This window comes from Acyrthosiphon pisum, chromosome A1, assembly GCF_005508785.2.
Source record: "Acyrthosiphon pisum isolate AL4f chromosome A1, pea_aphid_22Mar2018_4r6ur, whole genome shotgun sequence".
Taxonomy (NCBI): Eukaryota; Metazoa; Arthropoda; class Insecta; order Hemiptera; family Aphididae; genus Acyrthosiphon; species Acyrthosiphon pisum.
The window spans coordinates 140,841,797-140,851,108 of record NC_042494.1 but is presented as its reverse complement, the minus strand read 5'-3'; the positions used below and the strand labels follow the sequence as shown (position 1 = coordinate 140,851,108).

The window sequence follows — 9,312 nt, the reverse complement described above, 5'->3', positions numbered from 1 at the left end:
ATTATAAAATATAAACCAATACACTCATCGCTCATTTCAAAATCTAAGTTTTTCAAACACTTACTCTAGTTATTTAAAACATTAAATCACATATTTGAAAAAAATTGATTAGAATAGTTGGTATTAAACTGCATTTGTTTCAAAATTAATATTGATATTAATAGACTCTAAGGCAACATCGTCTTAACAATAAAAAAAATGTATGTATTTAATGAACGAAGACAGAATAATAATAGTTAAAAGCTATTGAAATGTCTGTTGAAATAATAAATATTTTATCAGTCACACATCATATATTTAGCATGGATGCATGATAAAAATATATAACTTGGAAAATGAAAGCGCTGAATAAGCCACGTAATGATCATTGTATAGTTGATAAAGGTCAATGGTGTACAATACAGAGATAACATTAGCCCCCGACTGCACATTGCAACTTTATATTTTGTGTAAAGTTAGGTTAAGTACGGACTCTTATAATATTACAGTGTAGCTTATTCAGATATATTTTTAATTAAAGATATAATTAGTTTTACTTCAACCATATGACGTGTTTATTGCATGTGATAATAATATAATGTATCTTTGTTCCAACATTTCAAAAATATCCATTATTTGAAAATGTACTCGTTTACATAATGATCGAGACTTAAATAAGAGCAGTAAGTATGGGTACCTATTTATATAATATTATGAAAAATTATTTTTATTGAAGTATCACAAGAATATTAAGTATAATAAATTTTCCATGAAATCATTTCGTGCTGTGTGGGGGCAACACCCCATGATAGTTGATGGACGAAATATGTGGGTGCGGTGCAACTGAAATGTTCTTGTCTCGCTGGAAAAAAAGTTCGCCACCACTGCGTGTGTGTAAACGGATATTATAATGTGTATTGTGTATATGTGTATTATTATTTATTACATGTTGCAAGTTATTTTATAATATAATATTATATTTGTGAGTTAACGGCGAATCGAACGCACCGAATAATCGATTAAAACACGCGTCATGACGAACAGTCCTATAAATGGCCGAAACGCGTAGGTAAGCTTGGACGTTATCTATATAATAGTATGTAGGTACGAAGAATAATATGTGTATTATGGTTAACAGACCGTGAACGCCAATACCTGTATAATATTATTATTATATTTGGCCGGGTTAGTGTTCCGAAATCAGTGCGTTTTAATAACTGCGAGAGACAACCGTCACTATCGTTGGCTATAATAATATCATATTTTAGTATAGACTTAAAATTACGTAAATAAAATATACGTACAATACATAATGATAATAATAATAATAACATTGTCGTATCGTGGTTTTCAAAAAAACTTTAAGTAGATACCCACGAGATCTGTACTCTCAGGTTTCATTTTTCACATGCCTAAAATATTTTGTAAAAAAAATTAAGCATTTTAGATTTTTTTTTAAAACGTCACTTACTATATAATCTGATAGTCTATCGTACCGCGTTATATTCAGTGGTGCGAATAATTCTAACTAGTCATTCAATCGATCAGATTTAATCAATAAAATATTCTATAATAGTATTTAACACTAGAATCGTACAGGTGATTATAACTCTGCACAATTGCACGAGGTTTCAAAATTGCTGTTTAACCATATACTTCAATAATTTTCATGGTGGTGTTTTACCGTGGTTACGGTAATGTCCGTGGCCACGAAAAAGTCAGAAAATGCGCAGATCAGAACCACCGTCGTGTCAACTGCAGTCAATAGTCGCAAAAAAAGTCCCGTGGAATAGACTGGCGAATCTCGTAATTTATTGCGATTTTAACCGACCACTATCGAAAGAGAGGAAACGTTATGTTTAAGCTATATATATCGGCATCGTCATTACTTTTGGAGTAGGTATACCTGACCACATTAGTCAGTGAAAATATACTTTCCATCTGCCGATATCCAATGTCAGTCGATCATTTCGATTTCAACCAATCGAGTGTCTCTCCATTCTGATATAGTACCCACTGTTAAATGTATGTCGTATTTATAATATTTTATTGCTATAATATAATATATTATTGTTATGTGCTATAGAATATTATGCAAATGACAAAAAAACAACAATACGTATTCCGAATATATTTTATTGAGTTACTACCATGATAGATCTCATAATTGTTATTCATGGTTAAATTACCAAATTTCTGAAAAAGTTTTATCAATTACCTACGTAAATATTAAAATATTTATATTGTGATGATATTAATATAATGTTTATACTATTATAATATTATAATATAATAATAATAAAATGTGTTAAAGTATTACAATAAACATAAAGGGGGTTCATAATATAAATTAACTCACTAAATTTATAATATTATAATTTATTACTCATTTATGAAAATAATTGAATTCACTCTTATCATAAACTCAATATAAAGTGTAAACAACTTGCTGCGAATTGTTATTCTGACTATAATCTATAAGGATAAATCATCAGTATAAATGTATATATTATGGTATTGAAAATTAAGTTATAATAATTATGGTACCTATTGAAAATTAAATTTATTAAATGACATATAGACGACATCGACACATTGTATTTACAAGCCACTGATTCCGATTGGTAACAGTCTTGGTAACACCCTCGAAGAAGTTTCAACAACATCAGATCGGACTGAACAAAATAATTCAATGAAGTTGTTGTATTACATTGTTATAAATTATTACTGAAAGCATATTTCGTTTGAGTGTTTATAACGCACTTCATTTCAAAGCCATTAAGTGTTGTTTAAGGAGTAGACATTATACCCACTCAGCTCCGGAGGGAAGGGATGATTAAACAGTCGTCCTGATCGAAACACTTTAAGTGTCACGTTCATCGCACGTTTCAAGACTCGTGTGGAGGTCAACCGTTTAAGAATACGACTTACCCGCGGGTTGGGTAATTAGCTAAAAAAAGTTTTAATTTTTAGTCTGGATACTTCAAGCCCGGATTAATAACGAGTCGATTGCAAACAACTGAACGTGCGTGGCGTTTAGACAGATTTATTGACAAATAATGCCGAAATGAGTCAGACGCTCATCGCAATAGCTAAATAACGCTGTCTACAACACAATCATCATAGTGCATAATATTATTATGTCGTGTCGATGCAGTGTGGTACCTATATAACCTTGAACGTAAGATCCGGGAGAACGATTATTACGTACTAAAAAACTTATATTATTTGCCAAACACTGTTGTGTGTACCTTGAAAGACGGTCAAGTCTGTATAAGACATCAATTGTGTAAATAATATATAAAAATATGTTTAATACTTGTATAATATTATATTAGTGACCTAGTAAAATGCACAATAATATAAAATTGTAAACCATATATTATTATACCAATAAAAATATTATAATATTTTTAAAGCTATGATTCAGCATCGCATCCGAAAAAAGATTCTGAGAAAATATCTGTTTATAGTAATGTTTTTACGAGTCATGAATAATCATTTTAAGAATTGTAATTCATTCATAAAAATAATAAAATAAGATAAAAAATAAACAAACTCGCTCTGCTATTAGTATAAATAGAAGGTTTCGAGTGTTCAGTAGGTCACTGTAATGGGTATATCGGTGTATGTTAATTTTACATTCAATAATACACGATTATGAGCTAAGGAGACGGGTGGATCAGCATCTATTTTAGGATAAGTATGTATTATAACTTATAATTATTATTAGTATTTTCCCAATGAGGTTGGTCGAACTAATTATTTCAAAAAATACCGCATACAAATAATATACGCCATTACCGATGTACTTACTGTTCGATGATGTCAAACAACTTAACCGCATGTTCTATGAATATGTTAATAGACCAATGTACAAATAGCTTAAAATAAGCTTATAAATATTTTGAAAATTGCTGTGAACTTGGTAGTATATTTTTTTTCACTTAGGTCTGAACCTATATAATATATATATATATTTTTTTTTTGATAAACTAAAGTATCCTTACAAAAGTTGAAAACCACAAAGTGTATACATTTTGTTGAAGTTGACGTAAACATTAAATAATTATTCGTAGTTTTATCGTATTATATTTTCGAATAGGTATTGCAATATTTAGATTTTGATTTCAAACAGGAAAAAACAAAAGTATGGTAGGTTAACATGTTCACATTAAATATTTTTAAAAATACACAGTCGAAGTCAAAGTATATCGATTGAAATTGTCTGCAGTTTAAAATCTAAAATAAAAACCACAGTGTATGTCCACTATCTAGAAGCAAGGACGCGTGACGACGCAGAGGTTTATCGTTCTGAAATCTCCAATAACTGTATGAATGCCGTCACAAATATCTGGCAAGCACATACACATTTATAAATACATAGTTTAATGAATAATATGAATTGTATCCTTCATCTTTCGTTCTATAAAAATGACTTGGAAATTCCCAAATATTTGTAATGCGAAGCCAAATAAGCCATTTTATTTCTTATACATTGCAAAATAAAGACCATGTCATTAACCTTCAAATGCTTTTTAACATTAAACTATAATATATTTTTACGTTTCAAATCAAAAAATATGAATGGATTATCCCGACACTGATTACTCAAAACGACCTTCTCTGTATAATACGATGATAGGTACCTACAAAGATTCAAAACACCAATTGACAATTATTAGCCTCGACTGGTATTGTATATTTGAAAATAATTTGTCATTATATATGTATCACTAAAGCAACCATAAAGACTATTTTTGACCATGACCGACCTTGAATGAAAACAATTAGGAAACAGTTGGATATTTGAATTTTTCAAGCAGCGATTTCTCCTACCTATCATTATTATTAATAAATTTATTATATATTATTACCTTGACCAATTGTATTTTAATCAATATTATCATTGTTTTTATACCATTCTAGCAGTCGATACATTAAGAAATTATTTTTTTCAATTTTTGTTAATATATTTTACAATTAATATTACAGATCTATTGATTCACAGTATCTAAGCACCATTGGTGAGCCACCTATGTATGAAATCAAACGTCTATTATGTATGTAGCTATAAACCTAAATAAATTAGCAGTTTTTTCTGCTTGTTCTATACGGTTAAAGATTAATTTTTATCAATAGGTAGCCTGCAGTACCTAAAGTTGTAGGTACAGTGTATTTCACTTAAATAGTAATACGATATATTCCTGCTGGTGGCATTAGATTTAAATGAACATTTTTGGGGAAGTAAGAGTATACTAAAACACACATTTTATATTGTTATACTGTTGGAAAAATTGATGCGCATATTTACTACGAAATCGTGTCTTTTGTTGATTCACAAAAAAATGCTGTGGTGGTTGAATTCTTATTGACCGAAACCGAATCAGTTGTATTTTATGTGAGTTTATAAAATAAATCTCGTGAAAACACGAGAAAATAAAGTTGAAACAATTTATAATATGAACAAAATATAATATACACATTACACATTATGTGTAACACATGTGAAAAGTATTTTAATATAATGGCATTGGTAAAACTATTATTGGCTATATAACGTCCAGTTATCAAAATTGGTTTTGAGACGGGGTTCGCCCACCTCCCCCCCCCCCTGAGCAGAGAGAATTTGTTGACACGAACCATAATAGACCATATTTATAAAGACATATTATTATAGTCATCAAAACATAAAGCATTTATTGTAAATTCAAATTATTTCTTACGTGTATCTATAACGAGTAAAACGCATACAATTACTTCTCTTACACCTACCTATCAACGGAAAATAAATAGTGAAACGCTTAACGCGTAGGTGTATGCAAATTATTTTCGACTAACTTTGTTCGGGGACCTTGGGACTAACCTAACCTAACCTATGATATTATAATGTAAAAGTTATTATCCTGACATATTATTATACGTTTTTGTATAGCGCAGATACTCCAGAGGGGGGGAAGTGCCCTAGGGTGGCAAAAGTATAAATATGTATGATTAATAGGGGTGCCAAATATTATTGCACTAGCGTGCCAATGGAAGTTAGCACGACACTGAGAAGTTCTAATACTTTTTTTCGCGTAGGTACCTAAGTAGGTATTCAATTTATGATTATTTATTGTTGTGGCTTAGTCGCGATCACTGGTAACTTAAAATTTAAAACAAAACTATTCAATATGAAAAATCGGTTAAATCCCACAGTGATTATTTTTAATAATTTATCTGTATTTAAATTTATACGATCTGTACCTCCGGTGGTACGCGTACCTACCACAGTTTGAGAACTTGTGAATCGAGTGCACATCAATAAGCATAATATTAAACACAATATTATATATTATACAATATTTATAACAATATAAGGGGCAAAAAATTATACGTCGCATTGAATAACATTATTCAAAAGCTATTTATTTTTCTGTTCATTGAGCAATATCCGTTTTGAAATAGTATTTTCTTTATATATACCTATCTCGCCTATACCTGTTAGTTGTTTCCACACTGATTCGTCTGCTGTTGTTTTAAAACGAATTTCCTAACAGAAAATCGCAGTGAAATATTATTGAATTTCAGTTGACCTGTTATCCCATTCCGAAAACACCGGACACTGCAACACCGTATGGCGGACGTACCACCGACGGAATCATCGGGTTACCGGACGCAATTCCCGACGCACCGGAAGTATGCGCAGGTATTTGACTCGTACGATGTTTTTACATTTTTAATTGCCGCCCGAAAAATCGCACGCGACCATAATCGGTCACGTGGAATGCAATCTATCGACCCGGTGCATCGTGACCAATGTGTACCTGTAAAAACTATAAAATCCTCCACTGGAAGGAGTCAGATAAATCATGAAAATGTAAATATTTTCATCGGTTATGCATAGACTTTATTTTTGATTAACACCGTAGGTACCTATACTTAGATAAATAGGTAATTAGAATATTTTATTTAAATCTTACACGACCACGACAGAATGGATATTATCATAAACAGAAATCGAGAGGAGAAGCCATAATATGTTATTAAAATAATATATTATTACATATCTACTACACTTTGTTTTGGAAAATAGACATTGAAGATTTAATTTTTAATGGGGTTGCAGCATGATTTAATATCAACTGTCATCAAGTTTTTAACTTTTTATAATACCCTGCAATCATAGATGTTTGTTCTTAAGGTGTAAATTTTTAGATTATGTGTACTAAATTAGGCTTTTTAGTTTTTGAAACAAAGGTGCTTATATTATTAAGCATTGGTATAAACACAAATAATATCTAATTAATACTTGAAATACGTTAAGTATAATAAATTATTAGTTAATCTAGGAATTTAAAACAATTATATCAATTGTTATGTTGTGTAAATAAATTGTTTTAATTAAAACAGTATTTAATTTAAACCTTTCAACTTCTGAATTCTTTTGAAAGCTGGGGGTTGTTCAAGCAGGTATTTCGTTGAATTTGTTTGAATACACAAAATATTTAAACACAGGTACGGGCATAAGACGGTAAAATATGCTTTTAGTTTATTCATTTATTTCGGTCTCTTCAAAACATAATTAAAATATTATATTTTAGCTTAACGAATATAATAAAATATTCTGTTGAGTTATTCTAAAAATATATATTATGACTTCTAATTATTAATATCAAGCATAATAATATTATTTTACAATATTAAAGTAGTTCACAAATTCAAACTCAATTTAATTTATTTACAAAATATTGAAAATCATGTTTATGAAAATGAAAGTAGCTTGAATTTTCTGTTTATCTTATACTGCTAACCTATATGCACAGACAAAATATTAATAAAAGCGTAGGTATATCCCTAGGCGGGTCTGTTCAATGAGTACGTTTTTGATGGACACAAATTAATGCAATTTGGAACTAACCTATAAAAGTATGTTTATTAGTTAATTAAATATTATATCATCTTTACTATTATTTATTTTTAATGCTTACTTATTGCTTCTTGTAGATAGGTGCTCAATACTCGTGCATTATTTGTGATGATCCAACTTTGAAATCAAATACATAGATTATTTTTATAAGACACAGTTTTACTGACCCACATTATTATTTGCACTTTGTATACCTGCAACTTAAATATGAATATTAATTTTGATCAAAACAAATTACATTTCCAATTTCAGTTGACTGAACTTTGAAATAACTATCCTTGAATTAATTTGTATGGATTTAAAATGAACTTAATTATAATTTGCATTTATATTAATATAATAATATCATAAGCTTAGAAAAAAAGCCATATTATTAATTACCTACTCAAATCTATATTAAATTTAAAACTAAAATAAACAACTCACATTGCACTAAAATATCTTCTTCTTCTTCTGACATCTCTGCTCCCTAAAAGTTCTTGCACACCATTACTACCCTTTGCCACCTGGATATATCTTGGATAGCCTCTCTCAATTTATTTATTTTCATAAGGAGTTGCCTTTTGGGGAAAAATACATCATATTCACTATCAGAATCTTGAAGTCACTAGTAATAGTACCTAGTTTAAACTCACAATAACTTATAATGATTTATTTTTATGACCATCTTCGACATAATTTATGTACATTTATACCTATTATTTTCTTTAATAGATGCATATTATTATGTAGCAATATTTAATTTTATATTTATAATGATAGGAGTCTCTTATCTCAAAAATAATAAATAAGGGTTTTTTGAGAAAATATCGTGTTATAGATTCTGAGTGGAACGATGAATGAATTGATTTTACAATGATGTGTGTTTTTTTATTTTTTTATTTTTTAATTTTTTAATTTTTTAATTTTTAAATTTTTAAATTTTTGTGTCTGTCATCATGGTTTGGGGCAGTAAAACTGTTTCGATTTTCTTCAACAGTATCTTGTTTGATGGGAAAGTGAATCTAGTTGGTGCACTTGGGAGGTCAAAAATTTGAAATTTCCAATAGTTTTCAAAAGCGCCGAGAAAAACAAAAGAAAAATTAAGGAAAACCGGGAATTTTTACACAAAATCTGTTTTCGAGAAAATCGATTTTGGTTTTTGGTGTAACTTTAAAATAAACGATAGTGATAAAATACATGATAAAATTTTCAAAATATTTTGATTTGTTTTGAACTATTTAGGGACATTTTCAGTTTCCAATATTATTAGTTTTTTTTCTATGAATGTCAATAAAACTTTATTTGTTGATTAAAAATGCTTGAAAATTTAATACAAGGCTCCTACTATATTTTTACGATGATATTTGAAAAATATTAAAAATCCTTAGTCACAGTTTTTTTTTAGTAGTATTTAAAGTTCAAAAATTGACAAAATATGTAAA

At 29.1% G+C, this 9,312-nt stretch overlaps 1 long non-coding RNA gene across 1 annotated transcript; it reads left to right on the top strand.

Annotated features, from left to right (window-relative positions):
* Window positions 1–3,523: 3,523 nt before the first annotated feature.
* On the top strand, window positions 3,524–6,881 carry LOC107884713. The gene is made up of 3 exons (XR_001680092.2): window positions 3,524–3,682; window positions 4,975–5,042; window positions 6,550–6,881. It is a non-coding gene; the product is annotated as an uncharacterized LOC107884713 (long non-coding RNA).
* Window positions 6,882–9,312: the final 2,431 nt, after the last annotated feature.